This window comes from Arachis stenosperma, chromosome 4 (genome assembly GCF_014773155.1).
Source record: "Arachis stenosperma cultivar V10309 chromosome 4, arast.V10309.gnm1.PFL2, whole genome shotgun sequence".
Classification (NCBI taxonomy): Eukaryota; Viridiplantae; Streptophyta; class Magnoliopsida; order Fabales; family Fabaceae; genus Arachis; species Arachis stenosperma.
The window spans coordinates 104,066,607-104,084,015 of NC_080380.1; the positions used below are offsets into that span (position 1 = coordinate 104,066,607).

The 17,409-nt window shown below is 38.9% G+C and overlaps 1 non-coding gene across 1 annotated transcript; it reads left to right on the forward strand.

Annotated features, from left to right (window-relative positions):
• Positions 1-666: 666 nt before the first annotated feature.
• Positions 667-774, forward strand: LOC130978315 (small nucleolar RNA R71). The gene has a single exon (XR_009085965.1). It is a non-coding gene; the product is annotated as a small nucleolar RNA R71 (small nucleolar RNA).
• Positions 775-17,409: the final 16,635 nt, after the last annotated feature.

The following is a 17,409-nucleotide window of genomic DNA, read 5'->3' on the forward strand; positions in this document are numbered from 1 at the left end:
ACTGGCCCACTTGTGCCTCCAAATTTCTAATGGAGGACCTTGTTTCAGTCATAAAACTTAGAGTGGTCTTAGATAGATCAGAGACTATGTTTGCTAAGCTAGAGAGGCTCTGCTCAGAATTCTCTGTCTATTGCTGAGAAGATGATGGAAAAGGCTTGCTATTGCTAGCCTGTTTCTTCCACCATTATTAAAGCCTTGTTGGGGCTTTTGTTGATCCTTCCATGAGAAATTTGGATGATTTATCCATGAGGGATTATAGGTGTTTCCATAGGCTTCACCCATGTAATTCATCTCTATCATTGCAGGGTTCTCAGGATCATAAGCTTCTTCTTCAGAAGATGCCTCTTTAGTACTATTGGATGCATTTTGCAATCCATTCAGACTCTGAGAAATCATGTTGACTTGCTGAGTCAACATTTTGTTCTAAGCCAATATGGCATTCAGAGCATCAATTTCAAGAACTCCCTTCCTCTGAGGCGTCCCATTACTCACAGGATTCCTCTCAGAAGTGTACATGAATTGGTTATTTGCAACCATGTCAATGAGTTCTTGAGCTTCTGTAGGCATTTTCTTTAGGTGAATGGATCCACCTGCAGAATGTTCTAGTGACATCTTAGAGAACTCAGATAGACCATAATAGAATATATCCAAAATGGTCCACTCTGAAAGCATGTCAGCAGGACACTTTTTGGTCAACTGCTTGTATCTTTCCCAAGCTTCATAGAGGGATTCTCCATCTTTTTGCTTGAAGGTCTGAACATCCACTCTAAGCTTGCTCAGCTTTTGAGGAGGAAAAAACTTAGCCAAGAAGGCCGTGACTAGCTTATCCCAAGAGTCCAGGCTATCTTTAGGTTGTGAGTCCAACCATATTCTAGCTCTGTCTCTTACAGCCAAAGGGAAAAGCATGAGCCTGTAGACTTCAAGATCTACTCCATTAGTCTTAACAGTATCACAGATCTGCAAGAACTCAGTTAAGAACTGGTAGGGATCTTCTGATGGAAGTCCATGAAACTTGCAGTTCTGTTGCATTATAGCAACTAGTTGAGGCTTCAGCTCAAAATTGTTTGCTCCAATGGCAGGGCTTGAGATGCTTCTTCCATAAAAGTTGGAAGTAGGTGTAGTATAATCACCAAGCATCCTCCTTGCGCCTCCACCATTGTTATTGGGTTTGGCCATGTCTCTTTCTTTTTTCGAGATTCTCTGTAAGGTTTTCTCTGGATTGTTGTGCTTTAGCTTCTCTTAGCTTCTTCTTCAGAGTCCTTTCAGGTTCAGGATCTGCTTCAACAAGAATGTCCTTGTCCTTGCTCCTACTCATATGAAAAAAAAGAGAACAGAAAAGGAAGAGGAATCCTCTATGTCACAGTATAGAGATTCCTTTATGTGAGTGGAACAAGAAAAGAATAGAAGAAGGAGAAGAAAAAAATTTGAACACAAAGGAAGAGAGGGTTCAAATTTTAAGATGAAGAGAAGTGTTAGTAAATAAATAAATAAATAGAAAGAGATGAGAGGGAGAGAATTTCGAAAAATTTTTTTAAAAAAAATGGTTAGTGATTTTCAAAAATTAAGAGAAGAAATAAAATTAAAATTAAAATTTAAAACAATTAGTTAATTAGAAAGGATTTTGAAAAAGGGTGAGAAATTTTCGAAAATTAGAGAGAGAAAATTAGTTAGGTGGTTTTGAAAAAGATGAGAAACAAACAAAAAGTCAATTAGTTTGTTGAAAAAGATTTGAAAATCAATTTTGAAAAGATAAGAAGTTAGAAAAGATATTTTGAAATAAAATTTTGAAAAAGATATGATTTGAAAGATATTTTTAAAATTAAAATTGATTACTTGACTAACAAGAAACTAAAAGATATGATTCTAGAATTTAAAGATTGAACCTTTCTTAACAAGAAAGTAACAAACTTCAAATTTTTGAATCAATCACATTAATTATTAGTAAAGTTTCGAAAATTATGAAACAAAATTAAGAAAAAGATTTTTGAAATCAATTTTTTTTTTAAATTTCGAAAATACAAAAGAAAAATTGAAAAAGATTTGATTTTTGAAAAAGTTTTGAAAAGATAATATTTTTAAAATTGAAAATTTGACTTGACTTATAAGAAATAGCTAAGTTTTAAAAATTTTTGCCTAAGTCAAATCAAATTTTCGAAATTTATGAGAGAAATAAGGAAAATATATTTTTTTATTGTTTTGAATTTTTAACGATGAGAGAGAAAAACACAAAAATGACTCACAACATGAAAATTATGAATCAAAACACATGATGCATGCAAGACACTATGAATGTCAAGATGAACACCAAGAACACTTTGAAGATCAAGATGAACATCAAGACCTTATTTTTGAAAAATTTTCAAGAAAAGAAAAACATGCAAGACACCAAACTTAGAAATTTTCAATGCTTAGATACTATGAATGCAAAAATGCATATGAAAAACAACAAAAGACACAAAACAAGAAAATATGAAGATCAAACAAGAAGACTTGTCAAGAACAACTTGAAGATCATGAAGAACACATGCATGAAATTTTCGAAAAAAATTGCATAAATTTTAAAAACATGCAATTGACACCAAACTTAAAATTTGACTCAAGACTCAAACAAGAAACACAAAACATTTTTTATTTTTATGATTTTATTAATTTTTTTGGATTTTTTTTTTGAAAATTAATTTTTGGAAAAACAAAAAAGAGAAAAAAAATTTTGAAAGATTTTTGAAAACTTTTTGAAAAGAAAATTACCTAATCTGAGCAACAAGAGGAACCGTCAGTTGTCCAAACTCGAACAATCCCCGGCAACGGCGCCAAAAACTTGGTGCACGAAATTTTGATCATCAACAATGGCGCCAAAGACTTGGTGCTCTCAAACGTGAATCACACTTTGTCACAACTCCGTACAACTAACCAGCAAGTGCACTGGGTCGTCCAAGTAATACCTTACGTGAGTAAGGGTCGATCCTACGGAGATTGCCGGCTTGAAGCAAGCTATGGTCATCTTGTAAATCTCAGTTAGGTAGATTATAAAAGTTATAATGGTTTTCGAATATAATGATAAATAAAGCATAAAATAAAGATAGAAATACTTATGTAATTCATTGGTGGGAATTTCAGATAAGCGCATGAAGATACTGTGTTCCTTCTGAATCTCTGCTTTCCTACTGCTTTCATCCAATCATTCTTACTCCTTTCCATGGTAAGTTGTATGTAGGGCGTCACCGTTGTCAATGGCTACTTCCCATCCTCTCAGTGAAAATGGTCCAAATGCTCTGTCACAGCACGTCTAATCATCTGTCGGTTCTCGATCATGTCAGAATAGAATCCATTGATTCTTTTGCGTCTGTCACTACGCCCAACAATCGCGAGTTTGAAGCTCGTCACAGTCATTCCACTGCAAGAAAAATACCCATTCAGCCACACTTTTTTTAAGCTACATTGAATAGGTTACGCTTTTCTCCGTGTTGCCTTTTTATAAGAGAAAAGGATACACAAATGCGACATCATTTAAAAAGCGTAGCCTTAGGTATTATAGAAATCACTTATAAAGCGTAGCCGTAGATTGATATCTATAGGTTCACTTTTCGTATCAAAGGAGACGTTTTTAAAAGGTAGCCTATTTATTAAGTTTTGGGTGCATTTTAAAAGTGATGCCTAATGTATGTGGACGAAATCCTAACACTTAATGAAATTTTTATTACTCTTTCAATTCCCTCCAAAAGCACACACGCACACAGCACCTTCAATTCGTGGAACCCTCACCTTCGCCATTCTCACCTTCAACACATATCACCTACGACACTCATCACCTTCGCCTTCTCACCGTCACTGTTGACCGTCGCCACCCAATCACCACTCACCAGTCACCAGCTCACCACTCACAAGCTCACACTCTCATCCTCACTCACACACACACAAAAGAGGGAAAAATCAGAAAAGGGGAGAACGGGAAGAAGAAGAGAAGAAGAGAGGAGAGGGGAAGGAAGAAGAGGACGACGCCGGCTAGGGCTCTGCTGCGCAGACCATCGTCGTTGCGTGAGCTGACCATCGCCTCGTATCGCCATTTCGTGCACTCACCGTCGCCACTTAGCATGATCGTCGCATGTGTTCACTGTCGTTGCTCAGCATCGTCGTCGTCGCTTAGCATCATCATCGCCGCTCACCTGAGAAGGTACGTATCGATTTTCAGTTTGTTCTGTGAAATTTGGAAGGTTTTGGGTTCCAATTTTAGGGTTTTTAATTAGGGGTTGTAGCTTCTGGATATGACACTGATAGGAATTGGGGGTTTTACTGCATGAATGGTTTTAGCTTCCTGGTAGCCGAGAAGCAATCGCAGACCACCTACAATAATTCTCAATCTCATTCTCTTTGTCGCTCGTCATCTCACTTTTTATCTCATTCGCTCTCTCTTTGTCTCACCCTCTATCTCACTTGTTCTCTGTCATGGATTTTTCTTCTATGAATTCTTGAAGGTTTTGGGGGTTCTATTTTTGGTGCTTCCTAATTTTATGAGTTTCTGCTTCTTGCTTCGTTAGGGTTTTCTTTTTTGTTTGAGAAGATTATTGGCCTCAAGTGTTCGAATCGTCGCCTCATCAAGCAGAGTTTATTATTTCTAACACCATTTATGGTTTGTGTGTGCTATTGATAAGCGGATAATTTATACGCTTTTTGGCATTGTTTTTAGGTAGTTTTTAGTAAGTTTAAGCTACTTTTAGGGATGTTTTCATTAGTTTTTATGTTAAATTCACATTTCTGGACTTTACTATGAGTTTGTGTGTTTTTCTGTGATTTCAGGTAATTTCTGATTGAAATTGAGGGACTTGAGCAAAACTCTGAAAAAGGCTGACAAAAGGACTGCTGATGCTGTTGGAATCTGACCTCCCTGCACTCGAAATGGATTTTTTAGAGCTACCAAACTCCACATGGCGCGCTCTCAACGGCGTTGGAAAGTAGACATCCAGGGCTTTCCAGCAATATATAATAGTTCATACTTTATTCGGAAATTAACGACGTAACTTGGCGTTGAACGCCAAGTACATGCTGCTGTCTGGAGTTAAACGCCAGAAAAACGTCATGATCCGGAGTTGAACGCCCAAAACACGTCATAACTCGGAGTTCAACTCCAAGAGAAGCCTCAGCTCGTGGATTGATCAAGCTCAGCCCAAGCATACACCAAGTGGGCCCCGGAAGTGGATTTATGCATCAATTACTTACTCATGTAAACCCTAGGAGCTAGTTTATTATAAATAGAACATTCAATTATTGTATTAGGGATCTTTTTGATCACTTTAGATATAAAGAGCATCTTTGAACGCATAGTTCTTAGACCATGGGGGCTGGCCATTCGGCCATGCCTGAACCTTTTACTTATGTATTTTCAACGGTGGAGTTTCTGCACACCATAGATTAAGGGTGTGGAGCTCTGCTGTACCTCAAGTATTAATGCAATTCTATTTTCTTTTATTCAATTCTATCTTATTCTTATTCCAAGATATTCATTCGCACCCAAGAACATGATGAATGTGATGATTATATGACCCTCATTATCATTCTCACTTATGAACGCACGTGATTGACAACCACTTCCGTTCTACATGCAACAGAGCTTGAATGTGTATCTCTTAGATTCCCCAACAGAATCTTCGTGGTATAAGCTAGATAGATGGCGGCATTTATGAGGATCCGGAAAGTCTCACCTTGTCTGTGGTATTCCGAGTAGGATCCTGGGAATCCGAAAAGTCTAACCTTGTTTGTGGTATTCCGAGTAGGATTCCGATAATGAATGACTGTGACGTGCTTCAGACTCGCAAGTGCTGGGCGTTAGTGACAGACGCAAAAGAATCAAGGGATTCTATTCCAGTAGGCGCGGGAACCAACCAGTGATTAGCCGTGCTGTGACAGAGCGCGTGAGCGTAGTTTTCACTGCGAGGATGGGATGTAGCCTTCGGCTAGGTGATGCCTCCAGACGATTAGCCATGCGAGTGACAGCCGCAGAGGACCATTTTCCCGAGAGGATTGAAAGTAGCCATCGTCGAACGGTGAACCCCTATACACAGCTTGCCATGGAAAGGAGTAAGAAGGATTGAGTTGAAGCAGGAGGATAGCAGGCGTCCTTGAGCATACAGTATCTCCATTCGCTTATCTGAAATTCCCACCAATGAATCTGCATAAGTATTCTATCCCTTTTATTTCTTCTATTTTCTTATTTCTATTTTCGAAACCATAAACCAATTTAATCTGCCTAACTGAGATTTACAAGGTGACCATAGCTTGCTTCATACCAACAATCTCTGTGGGATCGACCCTTACTCGCGTAAGGTTTATTACTTGGACGACCCAGTACACTTGCTGGTTAGTTGAACGGAGTTGTGAATTCAAATAGAGCCAATTATTAAATTTCATACAAGTACAAAGAGCATGGATCACAATTTCGTCCACCAAGTTTTTGGCGCCGTTGCCGGGGATTGTTCGAGTATGGACAACTGACGGTTCATCTTGTTGCTCAGATTAGGTAATTTTCTTTTCAAAAATCTTTTTCAAAATTTTTCTTTTCTTTTTCGTTTTTCCTAACATTATTTTCGAAAAAAAAAATTAATAAAAATACAAAAAAAATTAGAAAATCATAAAAACTAAAAATATTTGTTGTGTTCCAGTTTGAGTCTTGAGTCAATTTTTAAGTTTGGTGTCAATTGCATGCTTTAAAAATTTTTCTTGCATTTTTCGAAAATCCCATGCATTCATAGTGTTCTTCATGATCTTCAAGTTGTTCTTGATAAGTCCTCTTGTTTGATCTTGATGTTTTCTTGTTTTGTGTTGTTTATTGTTTCTCATGTGCATTTTTTGTTTGTTAGAGTCCAAGCATTAAAAATTTCTAAGTTTGGTGTTTTGCATGTTTTCTTTGCATCAAAAATTTTTCAAAAATATGTTCTTGATGTTCATCATGATCTTCAAAGTGTTCTTGGTGTTCATCTTGACATTCATAGCATTCTTGCATGCATTCATTGTTTTGATCTAAAAATTTCATGCATTGAGTATTTTGTTGTTTTTCTCTCTCATAATTAAAAATTCAAAAATCAAAAAAAATATCTTTTCCTTATTTCCCTCCAAAATTTCGAAATTTTGGGTTGACTTGGTCAAAAATTTTCAAAATTAGTTGTTTCTTACAAGTCAAGTCAAAATTTCAATTTTAAAAATCTTATCTTTTCAAAATCTTTTTCAAAAATCATATCTTTTTCATTTTTTCTATTTTTCGAAAATTTCAAAAATATTTTTCAAATTATTTTCAAAATCTTTTCCTTATCTTTACATCATATTTTCGAAAATTCACTAATAATTAATGTGATTGGTTCAAAAATTTGAAGTTTGTTACTTTCTTGTTAAGAAAGGTTCAATCTTTAAGTTCTAGAATCTTATCTTGTAGTTTCTTGTTAGTGAAGTAAATAAATTCAAAATTTTTGAATTAAATCTTTTTATCTTTTATTTTGATCTTTTTCAAAAATTTTATCTTTTTCAAAATTTGATTTCAAAAAAAAAAAAATCTTATCTAACTTATTATCTTTTTATCTTTTTCAAATTTGATTTCAAATCTTTTTCAATCAACTAACAAACTTTTTGTTTGTTTCTTATCTTTTTCAAAACCACCTAACTACTTTTCCCTCTCTAATTTTCGAAAATATCTCACCCCTTTTTCAAAAGTTCTTTTTAATTAATTAATTGTTTCATGTTTTAAATTTTAATTTTACTTCTAATTTTCGAAAATTACTAACCTCTTTTTAAATTTTTTTTCGAAATTTCCCTCCTCTTTTCTTCTTCTATTTAATTATTTAATTACTAACACTTCTCTTCACCTCTCTTCATCCAAAAAAAAAAAATCCGAATCTCCTTCTTCATTCTTCTACCCCTTCCTTTTTCTACTAACATAAAGGAATCTCTATACTGTGACATAGAGGATTCCTCTTTCTTTTCTTGTTTTCTTCTCTTTCATATGAGTAGGAACAAGGATAAAGGCACTCTTGTTGAAATTGATCCAGAACCTGAAAGGACTCTGAAGAGAAAATTAAGAGAAGCTAAATTACAACAATCCAGAAGCAACCTTTTAGAAATTTTCGAACAAGAGAAGGAGATGGCAGCCGAAAATAATAATAATGCAAGGAGAATGCTTGGTGACTTCACAAAGCCAACGTCCAAGTTTGATGGAAGAAGCATCTCCATTCCTGCCATTGGAGCCAACAACTTTGAGCTTAAGCCTCAACTAGTTGCCTTAATGCAACAAAACTGCAAGTTTTATGGACTTCCATCTGAAGATCCCTATCAGTTTTTAACTGAGTTCTTGCAGATCTGTGAGACTGTAAAGACGAATGGAGTTGATCCTGAAGTCTACAGACTTATGCTTTTCCCTTTTGCTGTAAGAGACAGAGCTAGAATATGGTTGGATTCACAACCCAAGGATAGCCTAGACTCCTGGGATAAGCTGGTTACAGCCTTCTTGGATAAATTCTTTCCTCCTCAAAAGCTGAGCAAGATGAGAGTGGATGTTCAAACCTTCAAACAAAAAGATGGTGAATCCCTCTATGAAGCTTGGGAAAGATACAAGCAGCTGACCAAAAGATGTCCATCTGACATGTTTTCAGAATGGACCATATTAGATATATTCTATTATGGTCTCTCTGAATTTTCGAAAATGTCATTGGACCATTCTGCAGGTGGATCTATTCACCTGAAGAAAACGCCTGAAGAGGCTCAAGAACTCATTGACATGGTTGCAAACAACCAATTCATGTACACTTCTGAGAGGAATTCCGTGAACAATGGGATACCTCAAAAGAAAGGAGTTCTTGAAATTGATACTCTGAATGCCATATTGGCTCAGAACAAAGTGTTGACTCAACAGGTCAACATGATCTCTCAAAATCTGAATGGATGGCAACATGCATCCAACAGTACTAGAGAGGCAGCTTCTGAAGAAGCTTATGTTCCTGAGAACCCTGCCATGGCAGAGGTTAATTACATGGGTGAACCTTATGGAAACACCTATAACTCATCATGGAGAAATCATCCAAATTTCTGATGGAAGGATCAACAGAAACCTCAACAAGGTTTTAACAATGGTGGACGCAACAGGCTGAACAATAGAAAGCCATATCCATCATCTTCTCAGCAACAGACAGAGAATTCTGAATAAAACACCTCTAATTTAGCCAATATAGTCTCTGATCTGTCAAAAGCCACTTTCAGTTTCATGAGTGAAACAAGATCCTCCATTAGAAATTTGGAGGCACAAGTAGACCAGCTGAGTAAGAAAGTCATTGAAACTCCTCCCAGTATTCTCCCAAGCAATACAGAAGAGAATCCAAAAGGAGAGTGCAAAGCCATTGACATAGTCAATATGGCCGAATGCTCAAGGGAGGAGGAGGACGAAAATCCTAGTGAGGAAGACCTCCTGGGACATTCCTCAAGCAAGAAGGAGTTTCCTATTAGGGATCCAAAAGAATCTGAGGCTCATACAGAGACCATAGAGATTCCATTAAATCTCCTTCTGCCATTCATGAGCTCTGAAGACTATTCATCCTCTGAAGAGGATGAAGATATAACTGGAAAGCAAGTTGCTCAATACTTAGGAGCTATCATGAAGCTGAATGCCATGTTATTTGGTAATGGGACTTGGGAAAGTGAACCTCCCTTGCTCATTAATGAACTGGACACTTGGATTCAGAAAATTCTACCTCAAAAGAAACAAGATCCTGGCAAGTTCTTAATACCTTGTACCATAGGCACCATGATCTTTGAAAAAGCTCTGTGTGATCTGGGGTCAAGGATAAATCTAATGCCACTCTCTGTAATGGAGAAGCTGGGGATTATTGAGGTACAACCTGCTTTGTTCTCATTACAACTGGCAGACAAGTCATTGAGACAAGCTTATGGAATAGTAGAGGACGTGTTAGTAAAGGTTGAAGGCCTTTACATCCCTGCTGATTTCATAATCTTAGACACTAGGAAGGAAGAGGATGATTGCATCATCCTTGGAAGACCTTTCCTAGCCACAGTAGGAGCTGTGATAGATGTCAACAGAGGTGAATTAGTCCTTCAATTGAATGGGGACTACCTTGTATTTAAGGCACATGGCCATTCCTCTGTGACAGAAGAGAGTAAGCATGAAGAACTTCTCTCAGTTCAGAGTCAAGAAGAGCCCACACAGTCAAACTCTAAGTTTGGTGTTGTGAGGCCACAACCAAACTCTAAGTTTGGTGTTAAGACTCCATATCCAAACTCTAAGTTTGGTGTTGGGACTACACAACATTGACCTGATCACCTTGTGGCTCCATGAGAGCCACTGTCAAGCTATTGACATTAAAGAAGCGCTTGTTGGGAGGCAACCCAATTTTATTTATCTAATTTCTATTTTATACTATTTTATTGTTATTTTGTGTTTTATTAGGTACATGATCATGAGGAGTCACGAAAAAATCATAAAAATTAAAAACAGAATCAAAAACAGCAGAAGAAAAAAAATTTCACCCTGGAGGACGCACAGGCTGGCGTTCAACGCCAGTAAGGTGCATCTGGCTGGCGTTCAACGCCAGAATAGAGCACCATTCTGGCGCTGAACGCCAGAAACAAGCAACATCCTGGCGCTGAACGCCAGGAATGTGCCCAGAGAAGAAAAGCTGGCGCTGAACGCCAGTAACAGGCATGAAACTAGCGTTCAACGCCAGAAACATGCTTTACATGGGCGTTGAACGCCCAGAATGTGCACCAATGGGCGTTTAAACGCCAGAATGATGCACGAAGGCATTTTACATGCCTATTTGGTGCAGGGATGGAATTCCTTGACACCTCAGGTCTGTGGACCCCACAGGATCACCTCAGGATCTGTGGACCCCACAGGATCCCCACCTAACATATTCCCACCTTACCTTTTAATCCTAATCACACTCTCCTAATCCAAATTCACTCTTTCCCATGTCACACTTCCCAACACCTTTCACCAATCACCTCAATTCCTCTTCCCAATTACCCCATTCACCACTCACATCCATCCACTCTTCCCCATAAACCCCACCTACCTTCAAAAATTCAAACCAATTTCCATCCCATTCCCACCCAAATGGCCGAACATACCTCCCCCCCTTTCCCTATAAATACCCTTCCATTCTACTTCATTTTCACACAACACAACCCCTCCTTCTTCACCTAAGCCGAACCTACCTCTCTCCCTCTCTACCATATTTTCTTCTTCTTCTTCTTCTCTTCTTTCTTTTCTTGCTCGAGGGCGAGCAATATTTTAAGTTTGGTGTGGTAAAAGCATAAGCTTTTTTTGTTTTTCCATTACCAATGGCACCTAAGGCCGGAGTATCCTCTAGAAAAGGAAAAGGGAAGACAAAAGCTTCCACCTCCGAGTCATGGGAGATGGAAAGATTCATCTCCAAAAGCCATCAAGACCACTTCTATGATGTTGTGGCAAAGAAGAAAGTGATCCCTGAGGTCCCTTTCAAGCTCAAGAAAAATGAGCATCCGGAGATCCGATATGAAGTCCGAAGAAGAGGTTGGGAAGTCTTAACCAACCTGATGAGCGGATAATTTATACGCTTTTTGACATTGTTTTTAGGTAATTTTTAGTAAGTTCAAGCTACTTTTAGGGATGTTTTCATTAGTTTTTATGTTAAATTCACATTTCTGGACTTTACTATGAGTTTGTGTGTTTTTCTGTGATTTCAGGTAATTTCTGGCTGAAATTGAGGTATTTGAGCAAAACTCTGAAAAAGGCTGACAAAAGGACTGCTGATGCTGTTGGAATCTGACCTCCCTGAACTCGAAATGGATTTTCTGAAACAAGATCCTCCATTAGAAATTTGGAGGCACAAGTGGGCCAGCTGAGTAAGAAAGTTATTGAAACTCCTCCCAATATTCTCCCAAGTAATACAGAAGAAAATCCAAAAGGAGAGTGCAATGCCATTGACATAGTCAATATGGCCGAATGCACAAGGGAGGAGGAGGACGAAAATCCAAGTGAGGAAGACCTCCTGGGACATCCCTCAAACAAGAAGGAGTTTCCTATTAAGGATCCAAAGGAGTCTGAGGCTCATACAGAGACCATAGAGATTCCATTAAATCTCCTTCTGCCATTCATGAGCTCTGAAGACTATTCTTCCTCAGAAGAGGATGAAGATGTAACTGGAGAGCAAGTTGCTCAATACATAGGAGCTATCATGAAGCTGAATGCCAAGTTATTTGGTAATGAGACTTTGGAAAGTGAACCTCCCTTGCTCATTAATGAACTGGACACTTGGATTCAGAAAATTCTACCTCAAAAGAAGCAAGATCCTGGCAAGTTCTTAATACCTTGTACCATAGGCACCATGATCTTTGAAAAAGCTCTGTGTGACCTGGGGTCAGGGATAAATCTAATTCCACTCTCTGTAATGGAGAAGCTGGGGATCATTGAGGTTCAACCTGCCTTGTTCTCATTACAACTGGCAGACAAGTCATTGAGACAAGCCTATGGAATAGTAGAGGACGTGCTAGTAAAGGTTGAAGGCCTTTACATCCCTGCTGATTTCATAATCTTAGACACTAGGAAGGAAGAGGATGATTGCATCATCCTTGGAAGACCTTTCCTAGCCACAGCAGGAGCTGTGATAGATGTCAACAGAGGAGAATTAGTCCTTCAATTGAATGGGGACTACCTTGTGTTTAAGGCACATGGCCATCCCTCTGTGACAGAAGAGAGTAAGCATGAAGAGCTTCTCTCAGTTCAGAGTCAAGAAGAGCCCACACAGTCAAACTCTAAGTTTGGTGTTGTGAGGCCACAACCAAACTCTAAGTTTGGTGTTAAGATCCCACATCCAAACTCTAAGTTTGGTGTGGACAACTACACAAATTTGACCTGATCACCTTGTGGCTCCATGAGAGCCACTGTCAAGCTATTGACATTAAAGAAGCGCTTGTTGGGAGGCAACCCAATTTTATTTATCTAATTTTATTTTATTTTGTTTCTTTGTTATTTTTGTGTTTAATTAGGTACATGATCATGAGGAATCACGAAAAAAATCAAAAAAATAAAAAAAAACAGAGTCAAAAACAGAAGAAAAAATTTTTCACCCTAGAGGTAGCGCAGACTGGCGTTCAACGCCAGTAAGGTGCATCTGGCCGGCGTTCAACGCCAGAATAGAGCACCATTCTGGCGCTGAACGCCAGAAACAAGCAACAACCTGGCGTTAAACGCCAGGAACGTGCACAGAGAGGACAAACTGGCGCTGAACGCCAGAAACAAGCATGAAACTGGCGTTCAATGCCAGAAACATGCATTACATGGGCGTTGAACGCCCAGAACATGCACCAATGGGCGTTTGAACGCCAGAATGATGCATGAAGGCATTTTACATGCCTATATGGTGAAGGAATGGTATTTGTTTTCACCTCAGGATCTGTGGACCCCACAGGATCCCCACCTACCATATTCCCACCTTACCTTTTAATCCTAATCACACTCTCCTAATCCAAATCTCATTCTTCCCCATGTCACACTTCCCAACACCTTTCACCAATCACCTCAATTCTTCTTCCCAATTACCCCATTCACCATTCACATCAACCCACTCTTCCCCATAAACCCCACCTACCTTCATAAAATTCAAATTCAATTTCCCACCCATTCCCTCCCAAAATGGCCGAACACCCACCCTCCCATCTCCCTATAAAAACCCTTCCCTTCTACTTCATTTTCACACAACTCAACCCCTTCTTCTCCCACATAGCCGAACCTACCTCTCTCCCTCTCTACCATATTTTCTTCTTCTTCTTCTACTCTTCTTTTCTTTTTTGCTCGAGGACGAGCAAAATTTTAAGTTTGGTGTGGTAAAAAGCATAAGCTTTTTATTTTTCCATTACCATCAATGGCACCTAAGGCCGGAGTATCCTCTAGAAAAGGGAAAGGGAAGGCAAAAGCTTCCACCTCCGAGTCATGGGAGATGGAAAGATTCATCTCCAAGAGCCATCAAGACCACTTCTATGATGTTGTGGCAAAGAAGAAGGTGATCCCCGAGGTCCCTTTCAAGCTCAAAAAGAATGAGTATCCAGAGATCCGACATGAAGTTCAAAGAAGAGGTTGGGAAGTCTTAACCAACCCCATGCAACAAGTTGGAATCTTAATGGTTCAAGAGTTCTATGCCAATGCATGGATCACTAGGAACCATGACCAAGGTATGAACCCAAGTCCAAAGAATTATCTCACAATGGTTAGGGGGAAATACTTGGATTTCAGTCCGAAAAATGTAAGGTTGGCGTTTCATTTACCCATGATGCAAGGTGATGAACGCCCCTACACAAGAAGGGTCAACTTTAATCAAAGGTTGGACCAAGTCCTAATGGACATATGTGTGGAAGGCGCCCAATATTGAATAGACTCCAAAGGCAAACCAGTCCAACTAAGAAGACTGGACCTCAAGCCTGTAGCAAGAGGATGGTTGGAGTTCATCCAAAGATCCATCATCCCTACAAGCAACCGATCTGAAGTTACTGTGGATCGAGCCATCATGATCCATAGCATCATGATTGGAGAGGAAGTAGAAGTTCATGAGGTCATCTCCAATGAACTCTACAAAATAGCTGACAAGTCCTCACCTATGGCACGGCTAGCCTTCCCTCACCTTATTTGCCATCTATGTTACTCAGCTGGAGTTATCATAGAGGGAGATGTCTCCATTGAAGAAGACAAGCCCATCACCAAGAAGAGGATGGAGCAAGCAAGAGAAGCTCCTCACGGCCCTCAAGAAATGCATGAGGGAGCTCATCATCAACAATTCCCTGAGATGCCTCAAGGAATGCACTTTCCTCCCAACAACTATTGGGAGCAACTCAACACCTCCTTAGAAGATCTGAGCCATAATGTGGAACAATTAAGGGTGGAACATCATGAGCACTCCATCATTCTCCAAGAAATAAGAGAAGATCAAAGAGCAATGAGGGAGGAGCAACAAAGGCAAGGAAGGGACATAGAAGAGCTGAAGAACATCATAGGTCCTTCAAGAAGAAGACGCCACTAGAGGTGGATTCATTCCTTGTTCTTTATTTCTTTTTGTTTTCGGTTTTTAGTATTGTGTTTATCTATGTTTTGTGTCTTTATTTCATGATCATTAGTATGTAACCATGCCTTAAAGCTATGAATAAAATCCATTACTCCTTCACCTCTCTTAAAAGAAAAATGTTTTAATTCAAAAGAACAAGAAGTACATAAATTTTGAAAATAGCTCTTGAATTTAATTTAATTATATTGATGTGGTGACAATACTTTTTGTTTTCTGAATGAATGATTGAACAGTGCATATGTCTTTTGATATTGTTGCCTATGAGTGTTAAAATTGTTGGTTCTTGAAAGAATGATGAACAAAGAGAAATGTTATTGATGATCTGAAAAAATTCATGAAATTGATTCTTGAAGCAAAAAAAAGCAGTGAAAGCCATGAGCCCTAGGCAAGGGTAAAAAGGATCCAAGGCTTTGAGCATCAATGGATAGGAGGGCCCAAGGAAATTAAATCCAGGCCTAAGCGGCTAAATCAAGCTGTCCCTAACCATGTGCTTGTGTCATGAAGGTCCAGGCAAAAAGCTTGAGACTAAGTGGTTAAAGTCGTGATCCAAGGCAAAAGAGTGTGCTTAAGAGCTCTGGACACCACTAACTGGGGACTTTAGCAAAGCTAAGTCACAATCTGAAAAGGTTCACCCAGTTATGTGTCTGTGGCATTTATGTATCCGGTGGTAATACTGGAAAACAAAGTGCTTAGGGCCACGGCCAAGACTCATAAGTAGCTGTGTTCAAGAATCAACATGCTTAACTAGGAAAGTCAATAACACTATCCCAAATTCTAAGTTCCCCAGAGACGCCAATCACTCTAAACTTCAAAGGAAAAAGTGAGATGCCAAAACTGTTCAGAAGCAAAAAACTACAAGTCCCGCTCATCTAATTATAATTAATATTCATTGATATTCTGCAATTTATAGTATATTCTCTTCTTTTTATCCTACTTGATTTTCAGTTGCTTGGGGACAAGCAACAATTTAAGTTTGGTGTTGTGATGAGCGGATAATTTATACGCTTTTTGACATTGTTTTTAGGTAATTTTTAGTAAGTTCAAGCTACTTTTAGGGATGTTTTCATTAGTTTTTATGTTAAATTCACATTTCTGGACTTTACTATGAGTTTGTGTGTTTTTCTGTGATTTCAGGTAATTTCTGGCTGAAATTGAGGGATTTGAGCAAAACTCTGAAAAAGGCTGACAAAAGGACTGCTGATGTTGTTGGAATCTGACATCCCTGCACTCGAAATGGATTTTCTGGAGCTACAGAACTCCAATTGGTGCGCTTTTAACGGCGTTGGAAATTAGACATCCAGAGCTTTCCAGCAATATATAATAGTCCATACTTTATTCGGAAATTGACGATGTAACTTGGCGTTGAACGCCAAGTACATGTTGCTGTCTGGAGTTAAACGCCAGAAAAACGTCATGATCCGGAGTTGAACGCCCAAAACACGTCATAACTCAGAGTTCAACTCCAAGAGGAGCCTCAGCTCGTGGATTGATCAAGCTCAGCCCAAGCATACACCAAGTGGGCCCCGGAAGTGGATTTATGCATCAAATACTTACTCATGTAAACCCTAGGAGCTAGTTTATTATAAATAGAACATTTAACTAATGTATTTGACATCTTTTTGATCACTTTAGATCTAAAGAGCATCTCTGGACGCCTAGTCCTTAGACCTTGGGGGCTGGCCTCTCGGCCATGCCTGAACCTTTTACTTATGTATTTTCAACGGTGGAGTTTCTGCACACCATAGATTAAGGGTGTGGAGCTCTGCTGTACCTCAAGTATTAATGCAGTTCTATTTTCTTTTATTCAATTCTCTCTTATTCTTATTCCAAGATATTCATTCGTACCCAAGAATATGATGAATGTGATGATTAGATAACCCTCATTATCATTCTTATTTATGAACGCGCGTGATTGACAACCACTTCCGTTCTACATGCAACCGAGCTTGAATGTGTATCTCTTAGATTCCCCAACAGAATCTTCGTGGTATAAGCTAGATAGATGGCGACATTTATGAGGATCCGGAAAGTCTCACCTTGTCTGTGGTATTCCGAGTAGGATCCTGGGAATCCGGAAAGTCTAACTTTGTCTGTGGTATTCCGAGTAGGATTCCGGTAATGAATGACTGTGACGTGCTTCAGCCTTGCAAGTGCTGGGCGTGATGACAAACGCAAAAGAATCAAGGGATTCTATTCCAGTAGGCGCAGGAACCAACCAGTGATTAGCCGTGCTGTGACAGAGTGCGTGAGCGTAGTTTTCACTGCGAGGATGGGATGTAGCCATCAACCATGGGTGATGCCTCCAGACGATTAGCCATGCGAGTGA